At 40.6% G+C, this 19,390-nt stretch overlaps 1 protein-coding gene across 1 annotated transcript in view; it reads left to right on the forward strand.

Moving 5' to 3' along the window:
- Window positions 1–19,390, forward strand: part of asphd1 (aspartate beta-hydroxylase domain containing 1) — a 69,026-nt gene that overhangs the window by 47,722 nt on the left and 1,914 nt on the right. The window lies entirely within an intron of this gene.

The following is a 19,390-nucleotide window of genomic DNA, read 5'->3' on the forward strand; positions in this document are numbered from 1 at the left end:
TCTGATGGTGACTCCTCTCCTCGGTGCCCGTACCTCAGCTGAGTTTGAGCTAAGGGACGTGGAGATGGATTGCGCTCTGTTGCTGGTTACGGTCCAAAGTAAACTTTCGAAACCAATCTAGCTAACAAGCGCTGCATAGCGTGCTAGCCAGGTTAGCTAACTCACAGATTAGGGCTAGCTATTCAGGCTAGCTATTCAGGTTTCCTAAAAGTGGAATAATAATCTCTTGTTTAGTATACATAGCTAGCGTTAAGTCGCTTGGTTATTCTAAATATCAACGAACCGTGCTGCAGTCAAAGAGGCTAGCTAGCCTAGTTTAGACTAGAAGCCTTATGTTGATGTTGACTAGCATGCATAACTTCCGGCAAATTGGTGGAGGGTGGCCGAGCTACAGCGGTGGTTCTCAGACCATGAGACAATCCAAAAATCAGTTCTCACAAAAACGTCTGTAGCGTCCAAACTAATATGTGACTCGTTTCAGAAACTAGGCGTATGTCGCATGTCACTACTTCACAGAAGTGCCATTTAAACGTAAACTTTATTTTTTTTTTAAATCAAAATGCATTTCTAGAACATGTGAACTTTCATGTGCCTTAATAACAAACCTGTATGCCATCTGTAAATACGAATACAATTGTTATATTACGAGCCTAGTTGGTTCAGCAACAGAAAAAGTCGGCAACCTTACCGCTAGCCATGATTGGCTGAGATAATGAGTGGGCTGGACATGCCAAGAGATGAGTTCGGATTGGTCTGCCATGTAGCTTGTTTCTGTCTATAACATGAGCTGTGTAGGTAATCCATGAGCTCTGTAGGTAATCCTTTCTAAAGCCGCTTTTTTGAAAGATATCACGTATTAGCTCTCCATTTACTGGAGGACCGAGTTTTGAAAATCAGTGGTATGATAGCTAAAGAGATGGAGAAAATTCTGCCGTTTGATTGCAAATATGCAGACTGAGTCAAACAGAGAACACACAGAAGGCTGTTGTATGAAACACCTGTCTCCGGATTACATCTTCAAACTAAGGGCAACCATTGCATCCGTGACAGAGAGGGAGAAGCGTCGATCCATGTATACGGGTAAGATAGTCTAGCAAGCTACATTTTCAGATATTACACGATACTAAATTGTCAGAAAGTAGTTTTCTTTTCAAGTTAAAGTGTACTGTTAGTTAACTAGCTAACGTTATGCCAATGATCTGTGTAGTAATATTATTCGTATCTCAGAGCCATTTGCATTGCTAGTTATAGCCTGATGTTAGCTGGCTGACATTGAACCTGGTTGGTTAGCTACCTGCAGTTTCATGCAGGGTAGTAATATTATGAGTTGCGATTATGGTTTATTGTTTAGCTAGCTAGCTACATGTCTGAACAACTATGCAAGTAACCACTTCAATAGAATGTGCATGATGCCACTACGACAACTGTCGTTAGACGTACAGTTGAAGTCGGAAGTTTACATACACATAGGTTGGAGTCAATAAAATTCATTTTTCAACAACTCCACAAATTTCTTGGTGGTTAGGACATCTCCTTTGTGCAAGACACAAGTCATTTTTCCAACAATTGAATCCTACAGACGAAGACCCATATATGTGACAAAAAAAAAGAGATATACATGAAAAATCATTATTGGACAACATTTTTCTATAGTGAACCGGTTTCACAAGCTTTCCACGCGCTAATTAACAATAATTTTAAATTTAAAGATAGGCTCTCGTGGAATAACCGTTTATGTGCACCACTCAGAATGGACGGACAAGCGCACAACTTTTCTGTTGCTGATGAAAATCGCCGAAATGTGGGAAAGAAACGTAAAACAAAACTAAAAGAATGGAAAGACAGGCAAAGGAAGATCTTACGGGATGCGGGAAAACCCTATACAAATCGTAAGGGTCAAGAAAAAACTGTGAAAAGCTGTCCAAAAGAGGTATGTGGAAGAACCGTATATCAAACAATCAAGCTAGCTATAGAGTACAGTAGCTAACATGTATGTTCTGGGTTGTCTAATTTGTAACTATAGAGAAAACATATTAGCTAAAGTTCGTTGGCTACTGACTTATACATTATCGTTACAAATATTATTGCTAGATTATAGAAGAAACATAGCTAGCTACTTTTTCTCCATCCACCGGATGATTCGACATGGCTACAGTAGCTAGCTAGTTATAGGTAACGTTACACTGTATCCTGCAGGGAAGAGCGTGTTCCATGACGTGCAGAAAGGATTGTGGAAAGTTGACTGATGAGGGCAAGCTGCATCTGTTCAACAGTTTCTACACTGTCCCATACGAGAAACAACAAGCGTTGATTCTCTCCGGCTTAGAACAGGTTAGAAATAAGACAAAACGCCTATTATTATAATAGCTATATTGAACACTTGCATAGTTTAACTTTGACAGTAATGATACGTACATTAATTAACTCTAAAAGTGCAGTGTTACACAATGGTGCAATACAAACTCATTCTGTGTATAGGTTGGGAGTGTGTGAAAGATGGAGGTCCTGATCAAGCAATACCCTGAATGTGCTACAGTATATTCAATTCTGAATTTATCATTGTCAATTTTTATTGCAGCATGAGGTGAAACGGAGACGTAAACCTGAGGATACAAAGGAGAACAAACGACGGAAACAAACCTTCAAATACCATGTACAGCAAGCAGGCCAGAGATTGAATGTGTGCAAGGTCACTTTCATGTCTGTGTTCCAGCTAACCAACAGCTGTCTTCAGGCAAGTGAAAATATGAAGAGAAGAGAAGAATACCACAGCATTTTCAAACAGCAGAGTCTCAATTTCGGCCAACCAAGGAGTGACACCTGTGGCAAATGTGACGCATTCTTCACTAAGATGTCAGCAGCAACATCTGAAGAGGAGAAGAGGAAGATTGGAGTTGAAAGTGAGTTGCACCATCGAAAAGCCGAAAAGGCCTACACACAGCTTCAAAGTGACACTGAGTGGGCTAAAGCCAATGCTGACTGCCATGTCATTTCTGTGGATCTACAGGGGTGATGTACACCCCTAATCTGACCCACTCCAATGTCTACTACCAGCGGCAGCTGTCAAATGTTAACCTTTGCATCCAGGAACTTGGAAAAGAAGATCCTGCATACATGTGTGTTTGGCATGAGGGGATTGCACACCGAGGGTTCATTGAGGTGGCAAGCTGCATATTGAAGTGGGAGAAGACAAAATTCACGCCACTCACCAAACCAGAGGTGCGCAAGTTCATAATCTTTAGTGACAGATGCTGTGGGCAGAATAACAACTGGCGGATGCTCAATCTGATGTCGATGCTCGTCTCTATGGGTTACTTTACCCAAGTTGAGCAGAAGTTCATGGTCTGGTCATTCTTTTCTTCCTTGAGATCGATCTTTTGCCACCATCGAGAAGAGGTGCAAGGTGTCAGTCCTTCATACACCTGATGATGTTTCAAAGATGATACTTGAAGCACAACCAGAAAAAACATTCAAGGTGATGAGGATGCAATGTGAAGACTTCAGGCACCTCCCAGATTCTGTCCTCAAGCGACCAGCTGGACTACAGATCACCTCAGTGAGGTGGTTAAAAGTCACAGGTATTGCACAGAGAATAGTTTACTAACATCCCATCAACATGCAACATGTTGTTCTAACAATAAAATATCCTAATGCTTGACTATGAAAGTTGTTTATTGATGTCAGGAACTTAAAATGTTTCTGTTCTAATTTCAGTTGATCCTTGGAATCTGTACGCCATACAGAGCCACAGTCTATTTGAGGGATGGAAATCGTGGCTGATCTCCAAACCAAAACAAGGAGCTACACCTCAACCTCCCTATTTTGCAAGCCACTACCCTAGAGCATATGAGAGTCCTTTGCCCATCAAAAAAAAACAAGTACCAAGATCTGATGACCATGCTCAACTACTTGCCAGCTGCTGCACACTCTTTTTATAAATCACTGCAGAGTGAATAATTTGTTGTTAAACCAAGCTACATAATTAACTGTTTTTTCTGTGAGTTTATGATCCCCTGAACCTGTATAGTATGTCGAATCTGAATACATTTCAGAAGACATGTCACCCCTATTGTAGGAAATTAAATGTATAGTAGGTGTTTTCTATGTGAATCAATTTGTGTAGGATTTGAACCAGCACAATATATTGCATTAATATAGTGTAGAAAATGTTATGTACAATGTGTTCTGTTGAGAATTATTTTGTGTGTGATCATTTGAACATTTTTTAATCTGAATTAATTAAAAACAAATAAGTCATCACAAACAGTGAGTATTCATTTGATCTTGATTCCCTTTTTTTATTCATTACAATATACAGTACGTCTCTCTGTCACCACATTTAGCATTAACTCTAAGCAGTTAATACTTATTTACTGCTGTCACCTCAGTACAGAAGGACATTTCTTGCCTTTAGCATGGGTTTGATGCAATTCAAAACTTAATTGCTGATCATAGTGTTAAACGCAAAGTGAATGGTTTTCTGAACGTTTTGTAATATTGACCGTAGGGACCTGCATAATGGACATGCATATTGGCACATCACATTGATCCATATTTGATATGTACAAGTTGTGCTTGTTTTGATTGAATTAATTTAATTGTATTCTATTTGTGTAGTTATTCTATGGTATGTTCACACTGAGGGCTTCATTTTAAATGAGACTAAGATTTCATGACTCAACTTTTAAGAAAAGTCATCAGTGCTGAAGTTGATAGACCACCTTTAAATGACCTCCATACAAATGAATTAACTACATATTGCAGTTAAGTTATTTACATGAAGGGCATCTGTACTTGAAAGTACTTAAAAGATCATATCAGGTATTAAAAAAGGACATCTTACAAGAGTCATGCAAAATGTCACATATACTGTTCTTCCACAAACTGAAATCCTCACTGGAGATATACAGTTCTTCCACATTCTAAAATTTTTAACGACAATAAAAAAAATATTTTTTGAAATAACAAAAAAATATTAATTGTTGTTGGAAGATATGGGTATGGTGAATTATTTGTCAACCATAAAACACCTAATGTGGTACACACAATTAATAATATAAATATAACTGATTATCTTAAAATTGAACAATTGTCACATATATGGTTCTTCGTCTGTAGGATTCAATTGTTTACAGACAGATTATTTCACTTATAATCCACTGTATCACAATTACAGTGGGTCAGAAGTTTATATACACTATGTTGACTGTGCCTTTAAACAGCTTGGAAAATTCCAGAAAATGATGTCATGACTTTAGAAGCTTCTGATAGGCTAATTGACATCATTTGAGTCAATTGGAGGTGTACCTGTGGATGTATTTCAAGGCACACCTTCAAACTCAATGCCTCTTTGCTTGACATCATGGGAAAATCAAAATAAATCAGCCAAGACCTCAGAAAAAGAATTGTAGACCTCCACAAGTCTGGTTTATCCTTGGGAGCAATTTCCAAACGCCTGAAGGTACCACGTTCATCTGTACAAACAATAGTACGCAAGTTTAAACACCATGGGACCATGCATCCATCATACCGCTCAAGAAGGAGACCCGTTCTGTCTCCTACAGATTAACGTACTTATGTGCAAAAAGTGCAAATCAATCCCAGAACAACAGCAAAGGACCTTGTGAAGATGCTGGAGGAAACAGGTACAAAAGTACCCTAACCCTATATCCACAGTAAAACGTGTCCTATATCGACATAACCTGAAAGGCCGCTCAGCAAGGAAGAAGCCACTGCTCCAAAACCGCCATAAAAAAGACAGACTACGGTTTGCAACTGCACATGGCGACAAAGATCGTACTTTTTGGAAAGATGTCCTCTGGTCTGATGAAACAAAAATAGAACTGTTTGGCCATAATGACCATCATTATGTTTGGAGGAATAAGGGGGAGGCTAGCAAGCCGAAGAACATCATCCCAACCTTGAAGCACGGGGGTGGCAGCATCATTTTGTGGGTGTGCTTTGCTGCAGGAAGGACTGGTGCACTTCACAAAATAGATGGCATCATGAGGAAAGAAAATTCTGTGGATATATTGAAGCAACATCTCAAGACATCAGTCAGGAAGTTAAAGCTTGGTCGCAAATGGGTCTTCCATATGAACAATGACCCCAAGCATACGTCCAAAGTTATGGCAAAATGGCTTAAAGACAACAAAGTCAAGGTATTGGAGTGACCATCACAAAGCCCTGACCTCAGTCCTATAGGAAATGTGTGGGCAGAACTGAAAAAGCGTGTGCGAGGAAGGAGGCCTACAAACCTGACTCAGTTACACCTGCTCTGTCAGGAGGAATGGGCCAAAATTCACCCAACTTATTGTGGGAAGCTTGTGGAAGGATGTGTTTGACCCAAGTTAAACAATGTAAAGGCAATGCTACCAAATACAAATTGAGTGTATGTAAACTTCTGACCTACTGGGAATGTGATGAAAGAAATAAAAGCTGAAATAAATCATTCTCTCTACTATTATTCTGACATCTCACATTCTTAAAATAAAGGTGTGATCCTAACTGACCTAAGACAGGGAATTTTTACTAGGATTAAATGTCAGGGATTGTGAAAACCTGAGTTTAAATGTATTTGGCTAAGGTGTATGTAAACTTCCGACTTCAACTGTATCTACAGTACTAAATCCATGTGTATGTTATTGTGTGTGTGTGTGTGTTTGTGTGTGTATGTGTGTGTGCCAATGTTTGTGTTGCTTCACTGTCCCCCTTATTCCATAAGGTGTTTTTTTAATCTGTTTTTTTAAAATCTAATTTTACTGCTGGCTTCAAGTACTTGATGTGGAATAGAGTTCCATGTAGTCATGGCTCTATGTAGTACTGTGTGCCTCCCATAGTCTGTTCTGGACTTGGGGACTGTGAAGAGACCTCTTGTGGCATGTCTTGTGGGGTATGCATGGGTGTCCGAGCTGTGTGCCAATAGTTTAGACAGACAGCTCGGTGCATTCAACATGTCAATACCGCTCATAAATAAAAGTGGTGATGAAGTCAATTCAGCCAGGAGAGATTGACATGCATATTATTAATATTAGCTCTCTGTGTACATCCAAGGGCCAGCCGTGCTGCCCTGTTCTGAGCCAATAGCAATTTTCCTAAGTCATTTTTCGTGGCACCTGACCACACGACTGAACAGTAGTCAAGGTGCGACAAAACTAGGACCTGTAGGACCTGCCTTGTTGATAGTGTTGTTAAGAAGGCAGAGCATCTCTTTATTATGGACATACTTCTCCCCATCTTATCTACTGCTCTATCAATATGATTTGACCATGACAGTTTCCAATCTAGGTTTACTCCAAGCAGTTTAGTCATCTCAACTTGCTCAATTTCCGCAATATTTATTACAATATTTAGTTGAGGTTTAGGGTTTAGTCAGTGTTTTTTTCCAAATACAATGCTTTTAGTTTTAGAAATATTTAGGGCTAACTTATTCCTTGCCACCCACTCTGAAACTAACTGCAGCTCTTTGTTGAGTGTTGCAGTCATTTCTGTCGCTGTAGTATATACACCCTGACCTATAGCAGGGGGTGTAAAGCCATAACACATATGTTTTTCCAGCAGCAGACTATGATCAATAATGTCAAGAGCTGCACTGAAGTCTAACAAGACAGCCCCCACAATCCCTTTATCATCAATTTCTCTCAGCCAATCATCAGTCATTTGTGTAAGTGGTGTGCTTGTTGAGTGTCCTTCCCTACATAAGCATGCTGAAATTCTGTTGTCAATTTGTTTACTGTGAAATAGCATTGTATCTGGTCAAACACATTTTTTCCAGAAGTTTACTAAGGGTTGGTAACAGGCTAATTGATCGGCTATTTGAGCCAGTAAAGGGGGCTTTACTATTCTTGGGTAGCGGAATGACTTTAGCTTCCCTCCAGGCCTGGGGGCACACGCTCTCTAGTAAGCTTAAATTGAAGATGTGGCAAATAGAAGTGGCAAAATCGTCTGCTATTATCCTCAGTAATTTTCCATCCAGATTGTCAGACCCCGGTGGCTTGTCATTGTTGATAGACACCAATAGTTTTTTCACCTCTTCCACACTGATTTTACGGAATTCAAAAGTACAATTCTTGTCTTTCATAATTTGGTCCGATATGCTTGAATGTGTAGTGTCAGCATTTGTTGCTGGCATGTCATCCCTAAGTTTGCTTATCTTGCCAATGAAAAAGTAATTAAAGTAGTTTGCAATATCAGTGGGCTTTGTGATGAATGAGCCACCTGATTCAATTAATGAAGGTGCCGAGTTGGCTTTTTTCCCCCCAAAATGTAATTTCAGGTGCCCCAAAGCWTTTACTATTATTCTTTATATAATTTATATTTGTTTCATAGTGTAGGTTCTTTTTATTTTTATTTAGTTTGCCAAATCAGTTGGGCAGCCAGACTTAATTGCCATACCTTTTGCCTCATCCCTCTCAACCATAACATTTTTCAATTCCTCATCAATCCAAGGGGATTTAACAGTTTTTACAGTCATTTTCTTAATGGGTGCGTGCTTATTAGTAACTGGAATAAGTAGTTTCATAAATGCGTCAAGTGCAGCGTCTGATTGCTCCTCATTACACACCACAGACCAGCAAATATTCTTTACACCATCAACATATGAATCACTATTAGAAATGCAAGATATATTTACGCGTAGCTGTACCTGATCGTCGTCTATCTGTTGAGACCATTCGATCCGTCTATGGGTAGTGGCTCGATGTAAGACTCTGGTTGTCCACCAAAGGTCACTATGTCCTTCTTTTTAGAGCTTCTATGGTAGTGGTGTGTTTGTTAGACAGATACTTCAGATGTACCAATGGTTGTCTGTGGCGATTCTCCTTCAGCTCGCGCTGTATGTCAGCTGGTGAGTAGTTAAAACCATTTTGTAACGTTCAGCTCACAATGTCTGTCAGGCTGGCCTGTAGAGTTTAATCCATTTCGTAACCCTCAGCTCACGCAGTCGGTCAGGCTGGTCTGATATGTTCATTCTTAGCGAGTCCTTTTAAGCACTTCTTGTGGAAAATATTGAATAAAATATTTCACCAATACCGGAACTTGTGAATTCAATTAGACTTTATTACAAACAGTAACAAAGCCGGGCAATTCCATGGAAGAACTGACTTTTCATTCTTAGTACTTGGCTTTTATACAGTCTTACCCTTACATAACATCGTCACTCCACTTTAAGAATCTTGTTGTCTTGCCTATTTTCCATTCTCTTATTCACTAAGACATTGGTGCATAGATTCTATTGGTGGCAAAGGTCAAAGGTCTTCACAAGTTCAGGCCGATGTTGTTTATGTATGATTAACCCATGTGCGTGTCCAGTAGCCTTCACAAGATCAGATATGGCCCAGACCAGTCACATCTTGTTGGTCTACCTTGCCTCATCCACACAGATTCTGCTTACGTTCTGTTTTTTACATGTCTAATAGTTGACTCGATCTTGATCCCGCTTTGTACACTCACATGGGCTCAGCCTTCATTCTACTTACACATGTCTAATATTTAAACTTATATCGATTCTTCTTTCTACTTCAAAGAGAACAGTATAGGTTACTGAAAATCACCAAATGACTGGACAGTCTCCTACAAACTCTGGCCAAAGTGGGCGTTCCGTCATGCTGACACGAACTCTGAGCTCACTTGGGCGTGGCTACTGACTGTGCAAAGCTTATATGAAAAACAATTATCTCATTAGAAAACTAAATCTTTCATACTTAATAATTTATTTTATACAACATTTAGATGTTGTATAAAACAGATGTTTCCTTCCTAACTTGTTTCCTTCCTAACTTAGTTACTTTGTTATACCATGCTTAATTAACCTCTTGGCGCACGGATCCCTTTAACGGGATCATTTTCGTAAACAACTGCTGAATTGCAGAGCGCCAAATTAAAAAGAAATACTAAAAATATTTATTTTCATGAATTCACAAGTGAAATATACCAAAACACAGCTTAGCTTGTTGTTAATCGACCTATCGTGTCAGATTTTGAAAATATGCTTTACAGCGAAAGCAATCCAAGCATTTGTGAGTTTATCGATCACTCGACAAAACATTACGAACAGCTAGCACCAATGTAGATTGGTCACAAAAGTCAGAAAAGCAATCAAATTAATTGCTTACCTTTGATGATCTTCGGATGTTTGCACTCACGAGACTCCCAGTTACACAATAAATTTTCCTTTTGTTCGATAAATATTATTTTTAAATCCAAAAACCTCCATTTGGTTGGTGCGTTATGTTCAGAAATCAACAGGCTCGAGCGGTCATGAAGGGCAGACGAAAATTCCAAATAGTATCCGTAAAGTTCGTAGAAACATGTCAAACGTTTTTTATAATCAATCCTCAGGTTGTTTTTAACATAAATAATCGATAATTATTCAACCGGACGGTAAACTATTCAATACAATAGATAAAGAAAATGTTGAGCTACAACTTTCGCGCGCATGAACTAATCAAGGACACCTGGCTATCCACTGACGCGTTTTGATAAATCTCGCTCATTTTTCAGAATAAAGCTTGAAACTATGTCTAAAGCCTGTTCACAACCTGTGGAAGCCATTGGGAAAGGAATCTGGTTGATATCCCTTTAAATGGAGGATAGGCAGGCAATGGAACAGGGATTTTTCAAAATAAGAGGCACTTCCAGGTTGGATTTCCTCAGGTTTTCGCCTGCAAAATCAGTTCTGTTATACTCACAGACAAACTTCAGAGTGTTTTCTATTCTAATCTGTCAACTATATGCATATTCTAGCATCTGGGCCTGAGAAATAGGCCGTTTACATTGGGAACGTTATTTTTCCAAACATGTTTTTTTTTACATTGGATAAAAGTAGAGACTCAGAGCTAGAAAAGTATGAATCATACACTACAGTTGAGGAACAATGGGAAAGTAATTCTGCTTTGAAAGTTGATGAACTTGTAACTTCACTTTTGAGAAAATGACCCTTGAATCGTTTGGTACCTACTGGAGAGCGCTTCTTTGTCTACACTCATTCAGCATCTTTCACACCCTCTTAAGTTTTAGCTCCACCCATCTCTTTAAGGATTCACATGTGAGGCTATGCACTAAACAACCAAAGATTTCAAGACTAAAGACTGGTTGATACTACTGTTCGTAAATTTAATGTGGAGTGCCAGAGTGAGTTCTGGGCTTTCGTAAAGTCCTTGTCAGATTGTCCGTTTGTAAATTCAGAACATTTTGCTCTCTGAGCGTTCAGAGCACACACTGGATGCTCTGGCCGAGGAGTACAGTCGTGGCCAAAAGTTTTGAGAATGACACAAATATACATTTTCACAAAGTCTGCTGCCTCAGTTTGTATGATGGCAATTTGCATATACTCCAGAATGTTATGAAGAGTGATCAGATGAATTGTAGTTAATTGCAAAGTCCCTCTTTGCCATGCAAATGAACTAAATCCCCAAAAAACATTTCCACTCCATTTCAGCCCTGCCACAAAAGGACCAGCTGCCATCATGTCAGTGATTCTCTCGTTAACACAGGTGTGAGTGTTGATGAGGACAAGGCTGGAGATCACTCTGTCATGCTGACTGAGTTTGAATAACAGACTGGAAGCTTCATAAGGAGGGTGGTGCTTGGAATCATTGTTCCTCCTCTGTCAATCATGGTTACCTGCAAGGAAACACGTGCCGTCATCATTGCTTTGCACAAAAAGGGCTTCACAGGCAAGGATATTGCTGCCAGTAAGATTGCACGTAAATCAATCATTTATTGTATCATCAAGAACTTCAAGGGGAGTGTTGTGAAGAAGGCTTCAGGGTGCCCAAAAAAGTCCAGCAAGCGCCAGGACATTCTCCTAAAGTTGATTCAGCTGCGGGATCGGGGCACCACCAGTACAGAGCTTGCTCAGGAATGACAGCAGGCAGGTGCATCAGTGCATCTGCAAACACAGTTGAGGCGAAGACTTTTGGAGGATGGCCTGGTGTCAAGAAGGGCAGCAAAGAAGCCACTTCTCTCCAGGAAAAACATCAGGGACAGACTGATATTCTGCAAAAGGTACAAGGATTGGACTGCTGAGGACTGGGGTAAAGTCATTTTCTCTGATGAATCCCCTTTCCGATTGTTTGGGGCATCCGGAAAAAAGCTTGTCCGGAGAAGACAAGGTGAACACTACCATCAGTCCTGTGTCATGCCAACAGTAAAGCATCCTGAGACCATTCATGTGTGGGGTTGCTTCTCAGCCAAGGGAGTGGGCTCACTCTCAATTTTGCCTAAGAACACAGCCATGAATAAAGAAGGGTACCAACACATCCTCCAAGAGCAACTTCTCCCAACCATCCAGGAAGAGTTTGGTGACGAAAAATACCTTTTCCAGCATGATGGAGCACCTTGCCATAAGGCAAAAGTGATAACTAAGTGTCTCGGGGAACAAAACATCGATATTTTGTGTACATGGCCAGGAACCTCCCCAGACCTTAATCCCATTGAGAACTTGTGGTCAATCCTCAAGAGGCGGGTGGACAAACAAAAACCCACAAATTCTGACAAATTCCAAGCATTGATTATGCAACAATGGGCTGCCATCAGTCAGGATGAGGCCCAGAAGTTAATTGACAGCATGCCAGGGCGGATTGCAGAGGTCTTGATAAAGAAGGGTCAACACTGCAAATATTGACTCTTTGCATCAACTTCATGTAATTGTCAATAAAAGCCTTTGACACTTATGAAATGCTTGTAATTATACTTCAGTAATCCATAGTAACATCTGACAAAAATATCTAAAGACACTGAAGCAGCAAACTTTGTGGAAATTAATATTTGTGTCATTCTCAAAACTTTTGGCCACGACTGTAGGGTTTATCCGAGCATTCTGACCAAACAACAATAGGCAAGCACCCAAGCTAACGTTGGCTAGCTACTTCCAGACACAAATGAGAGAACAGCTCACTCTGACCATTTTACTCACCCTAGCAGAGCTGGTTAGACTGTTTTTATGTTATCCAGAGCGTTGGTGATTGCAACCATGTGCTGGCAACAATTTCATTACTTGAATTAATTATTAATTAATTAATTCAATATTTAATGTTTACTGACACCGGCCATATTCAACGGGTGTTGAGCGTTTGTAAATTTGTCAGTTATTCTGCGCTCTGTCACACCTGAAGAGAGTGCTCTGAAATCGGAGTAGATAGCCAGATCGACTTTACCAGCTACAGTACGTCTATCGACAGTTTTTGTAGTGGCATCATGCACATTCTATTGAAGTGGTTACTTGCATAGTTGTTCAGACATGCAGCTAGCTAGCTAAGCAATAAACCATCATCCCAACTCATAATAGTACTACCCTGTATGAATCTGCAGGTAGCTAACCAACCAGGTTCAATGTTAGCTAACTAACATTAGGCTATAACTAGCAATGCAAATGGCTCTGAGATACAAATAATATTACTACACAGATCATACGCGTAACGTTAGCTAGCTAGCCAGCCAGCTAACGTTAGCTAGCTAGCTAACAGTACACTTTCACTTGAAAAGAAAACTACTTTCTGACAATTTAGTATCGTGTAATATCTGAAAATGTAGCTTGCTAGACTATCTTACCCATATACATGGATCGACGCTTCTCCCTCTCTGTCACGGATGCAATGGTTGCCCTTAGTTTGAAGATGTAATCCGGAGACAGATGTTTCATACAACAGCCTTCTGTTTTTTCTCTGTTTGACTCTGTCTGCGTATTTGCAATCAAACGGCAGAGTTTTCTCCATCTCTTTAACTATCACACCACTGATTTTCAAACTGACCAGCTCATGTTATAGACAGAAACGTGCTACATGGCAGACCAATCCGAACTCATCTCTTGGCATGTCCAGCCCACTCATTATCTCAGCCAATCATGGCTAGTGGTAAGGTTGCCGTCTTTTTCCGTTGCTGAACCAACTAGGCTCGTAATATAACAATTGTATTTGCATTTACAGATGGCATACAGGTTTGTTATTAAGGCACATGAAATGTTCCGGAAATGCATTTCTGCCAAGTTTGTTTAAATGGCGCTTCTGTGAAGTAGTGACGTGCGACATATGCCTAGTTTCTGAAACGAGTCACATATTAGTTTGGACGCTACAGACGTTTTTGTGAGAATTGATTTTTGGATTGTCTCATGGTCTGAGAAACACCGCTGTAGCTCGGCCACCATCCACCACAGATGCGGAAGGCCAACAGAGACGGATGCCATGGATTGAGACTCATTCCATGCAAAAACTGATATCTCTAGCTTAAATTGACAGATTTAGATGGGGAATATTTTTATTATTTCACAGGTGCGTCAAGACTCTTAAGGATTAACCAGGTTTTTGCATGATTACCTCATCTCTGTAAGGTCCCTCAGTCGAGCAGTGAATTTCACACGCAGATTCAACTATAAAGACCAGGGAGGTTTTCCAATACCTCGCAAAGAAGGGCACCTATTGATAGACTTAAAAAAAAGAAAAAGACATTGAATATGGAAATAAGCCAACTTTGAATATCCCTTTGAACATGGTGAAGTTATTCATTACAATTTGGATGGTGTATCAATACACCCAGTCACTACAAAGATACAGGCATCCTTCCTAACTCAGTTGTCGGAGAGGAAGGAAACAGCTCAGCGATTTCACCATGTGTCACGTTCGCTATCTTCAAACTCCCTGTCATAAATGAGCCAAGGCGCAGCGTGCATGTAATTCCACATCTTTTAATCCAAGTGAAACCTTCACAAACACAGGTAAACAGAAAACCGACCGTGACGCAACCGTGGTGCACACAAACACTCACAGAACATAAAATAATTACCCACAACATTAGGTGGGAAAAAGGCTGCCTAGTATGATTACCAATCAGAGACAACGATAGACAGCTGCCTCTGATTGGGAACCACACTCGGCCAAAAACAAAGATATAGAAAACATAGAATGCCCACCCAAATCACACCCTGACCTAACCAAATAGAGAAATAAAACGGCTCTCTAAGGTCAGGGCGTGACACCATGAGGCCAATAGTGACTTTAAAACAGTTATAGAGTTTAAAAAACTGAGGATGGATCAACAACATTGTAGTTACTCCACAATATTAACCAAATCATGCATCCTGTTTGCAATAAGGCACTTAAATAATACTGCAAAAAATGTGGCAAAGCAATTAACTCTTTGTCCTACAGAGTGTTATGTTTGGGGCATATCCAATGCAACACATTACTGAGTACCACTCCCCATATTTTCAATTATAGTGGTGGCTGCATCATGATATGGGTGTGATTGTAATCATAATGGACAGGGGAGTTTTTCAAGATAATAAAAGAAAAAGAATGGAGCTAAGCACAGGCAAAATCCTAGAGTAAAACTTGGTTCAGTCTGCTTTCCAACAGACACTGGGAGATGAATTCACCTTTCAGCAGGACAATAACCTAAAACACAAGGCCGAATCTACACTGGAGTTGCTTACCAAGAAGACAGTGAATGCCGAGTTAGTTTTGAATTACATTTGCTTGAAAATCTATGGCAAGGTGATTCTAACATGTATTGACTCAGGGGGTTGAATAATTATGTAAATTCTTCCACTTTGACAGAATATTTTGCCAGCTGGAAAATGAATGAAAAATGGACATGCACCTTGTAAGGTTCTGTGGCACTGGTACCCATGACTGGTGGGTATAATAACAGTTTTTCGCAGGGTCTACTGGGTGCCAGCCTATTATCGGGACACATATTAACCGAGTGAGGCTCGTTGTCACAGAAGGGTTGACTGTAGGAGACATTTGTGCTGAGGCGAGTTGGGCATCACCACAGACTTTTGTGAGTTTTTATCACTTTGATGTCACTGCTCCCAGTGTGCTTACAGCTGGGACAGGGGAAAGTCACTAGGCAGAGCACCATGTGCGCAATACCCAGACTGCCGCATCTTGCCCGGGCTTAGTATCCTTTTGGGTCGGCATGGGGCCAGATTCTATTTCCCCATAATATGTTGTACTGGAGTAGACTGACTGAAAGGGAATGTCACGTTATGACTAGGGCTGTGGCAGTCAAGCCATTTTGTCAACTGGTTATTGCCATGCAAAAGACTGTTGGTCTCATGGTAATTGACCGTTAATCAACAATCATGTTTAGCGTCTCCAGGCCACACGGCTGATGGGTGCCTTTGGAACATCCTATGGTCCATGCCATAGGCTGTAGACTTGTTCATTTAGCTGACAAAATATGCTTCTAAGTCCCGTGCCATTATTTTATTTTATGTGATTTTATAAACTCAGCAAAAAAAGAAATGTCCTCTCACTGTCACGTTCTGACCTTTATTTCCTTTGTTTTGTCTTTATTTAGTATGGTCAGGGCGTGAGTTGGGGTGGGCAGTCTATGTGTGTTTTTCTATGTTGGGGTTTTGAGTTCGGCCTGGTATGGTTCTCAATCAGAGGCAGCTGTAAATGGTTGTCCCTGATTGAGAATCATACTTAGGTAGCCTGGGTTTCACTTTTGGTTTGTGGGTGTTTGTCTTCCGTGTCAGTGTTTGTTGCCACACGGTACTGTTTCGTTTGTTCACATCGTTTATTGTTTTGTTTAGTGTTCTGAGTTTAATTAAAAACATCATCATGAACACTTACCACGCTGCGCTTTGGTCCTCCTCTCTTTCTCCCTAAGACGATCGCTACACTCACTGTCAACTGCGTTTATTTCCAGCAAACTTAACATGTGTAAATATTTGTATGAACATAACAAGATTCAACAACTGAGACATAAACTGAACAAGTTCCACAGACATGTGACTAACATAAATTGAATAATGTGTCCTTGAACAAAGGGAGGGACAAAATCAAAAGTAACAGTCAGTATCTGGTGTGGCCACCAGCTGCATTAAGTACTGCAGTGCATCTCCTCCTCATGGATTGCACCAGATTTGCCAGTTTTTGCTGTGAGATGTTACCTCACTTTTCCACCAAAGCACCTGCAAGTTCCCGGACATTTCTGGGGGGAATGGCTCTAGCCCTCACCCTCCGATCCAACAGGTTCTAGATGTGCTCAATGGGATTGAGATACGGGCTCTTTGCTGGCCATGGCAGAACACTGACATTCCTGTCTTGCAGGAAATCACGCACAGAACGAGCAGTATGGCTGGTGGCATTGTCATGCTGGAGGGTCATGTCAGGATGAGCCTGCAGGAAGGGTACCACATGAGTGAGGAGGATGTCTTCCCTGTAATGCACAGCGTTGAGATTGCCTGCAATGATAACAATCTCAGTCCGATGATGCTGTGACACACCGCCCCAGACTATGACGGACCCTCCACCTCCAAATTGATTGCGCTCCAGAGTACAGGATTCAGTGTAACGCTCATTCCTTCGACAATAAACGCGAATTCAACCATCACCCCTGGTGAGACAAAACTGTGACTCATCAGTGAAGAGCACTTTTTGCCAGTTCTGTCTGGTCCAGCGATGGTGGGTTTGTGCCCATAGGCGACGTTGTTGCCGGTGATGACTGGTGAGGACCTGCCTTACAACAGGCCTACAAGCCCTCAGTCCAGCCTCTCTCGGCCTATTGCGGACAGTCTGAGCACTGATGGAGGGATTGTGCATTCCTGGTGTAACTCGGGCAGTTGTTGTTGCCATCCTGCACCTATCCCGCAGGTGTGATGATCGGATGTACCGATCCTGTGCAGGTGTTGTTACACGTGGTCTGCCACTGCGAGGACGATCAGCTGTCCGTCCTGTCTCCCTGTAGCGCTGTCTTAGGCGTCTCATAGTACGGACATTGCAATTTATTGCCCTGGCCTCATGCCTCCTTGCAGCATGCCTAAGGCACGTTCACGCAGATGAGCATTGACCCTGGGCATCTTTCTTTTGGTGTTTTTCAGTCAGTAGAAAGGCCTCTTTAGTGTCCTAAGTTTTCATAACTTTGACCTTAATTGCCTACCGTCTGTAAGCTGTTAGTGTCTTAACGACCGTTCCACAGGTGCATGTTCATGAATTGTTTATGGTTCATTGAACAAGCATGGGAAACCATGTTTAAACACTTTACAATGAAGATCTGTTCAGTTATTTGGATATTTACGAATTCTCGTTGAAAGACAGGGTCCTGAAAAAGGGACGTTTCTTTTTTTTGCTGAGTTTAGTAAGAAGAATATAATTGAACATAGCTGAATAAAATAGAAAGGATATTTTCCCATTATGGAGCGAGTAAAGTTGTTGAGCATAAAAGCAATCATTTGAAACAGGTCCTGTATGCTAGATTTAGAGTTATTTGGCAACTTTTGTTGTGAATGATACAAACCATAGAATGTCTTTGAAATCAAAACATATACGGGCTGCATGGTGTGACTATAGGCTATTGATGATTTGAGAAAGTAGCAAAAAAAAATATTTGCAAGCTGTTCTCCCATCAAATGATAATATTTTTACCCGTCAGACTATTCTCAATTTAATCTGCTCTTTACTAATATGTAAAATTTGTTTCGATTTAGAATGGCCCATGGGCAGGAATAGGGGCAGGGGAAAATACGTCATCTGTATGCACTAGAGTAGCGAATGGAGGCTACGGGCTTTCCCGCCAGTCTGTTTTGTAGGCTAGTTTGTTTTATAGCAGAGCACTTGCTTTGAGAAGTAAATATAACAACACTTATTTCACTCCATGCATCAACCACTGATTGAGGAGCATGCTCTCCCTGCCCGACAGGTGATATTACGCCCAAACTCTGAATGCCATGGGCTCATCAACCTTGTTTCTGCAGCTACCCAGTGCTTAATTTTGGAAACCAAGTGAAATCTGTTCAGGAATATCAAAAGTAAAATGTTTTTGTAAAGAAACATATTTCACTGAACTGTTGACAGCCCATCTGCGGCTCGAGCAAGGAATAAAGGACAGAGAGGAAGAGATGTAAATGCATGGTAGTGAGATATTCTGTATTGCCAAAGGTAATGTGTCACCCAATTAATTATGAAAATAAAAAAAGAATCCCTATTATTAGGCTATTCAAAATTAAATACAAACTCACTAATTGTAGGCTAACTGTAAGCCACCCTGCATAATCAATGAACCAGCAACATTGCCTAGGGCTGTACCTTCTCTCCCTAACTCATGGATATACATTTTGGAGCTTAGCATAAGGTATCCAGTCCACCCACTATGCATAATAATACAGTCCACACTCAAATGCTAGAACAATTATGTACCAAAGATATCTTAAATCAGTTTTGTTTTATGTTTTTCTGCCATGCCTAAAATGTGGTAGACTGTGTATTGTATAATGGCACAATTTTAATTCAGGTTTTTCTTTCAGGCTTGGGCTCAATCATATGCATAAGCTCTAATATGGTATGGGTGTTGTGAATTATTCATCACCTTAGAAAGCGCTGTCTGTTTCTTGTGTTAGGCTTTGAAACAACAACCATACTGTTGAAATTCTTTATTCAAAATCATC

This window comes from Salvelinus sp. IW2-2015, linkage group LG20 (genome assembly GCF_002910315.2).
Source record: "Salvelinus sp. IW2-2015 linkage group LG20, ASM291031v2, whole genome shotgun sequence".
NCBI lineage: Eukaryota > Metazoa > Chordata > Actinopteri > Salmoniformes > Salmonidae > Salvelinus > Salvelinus sp. IW2-2015.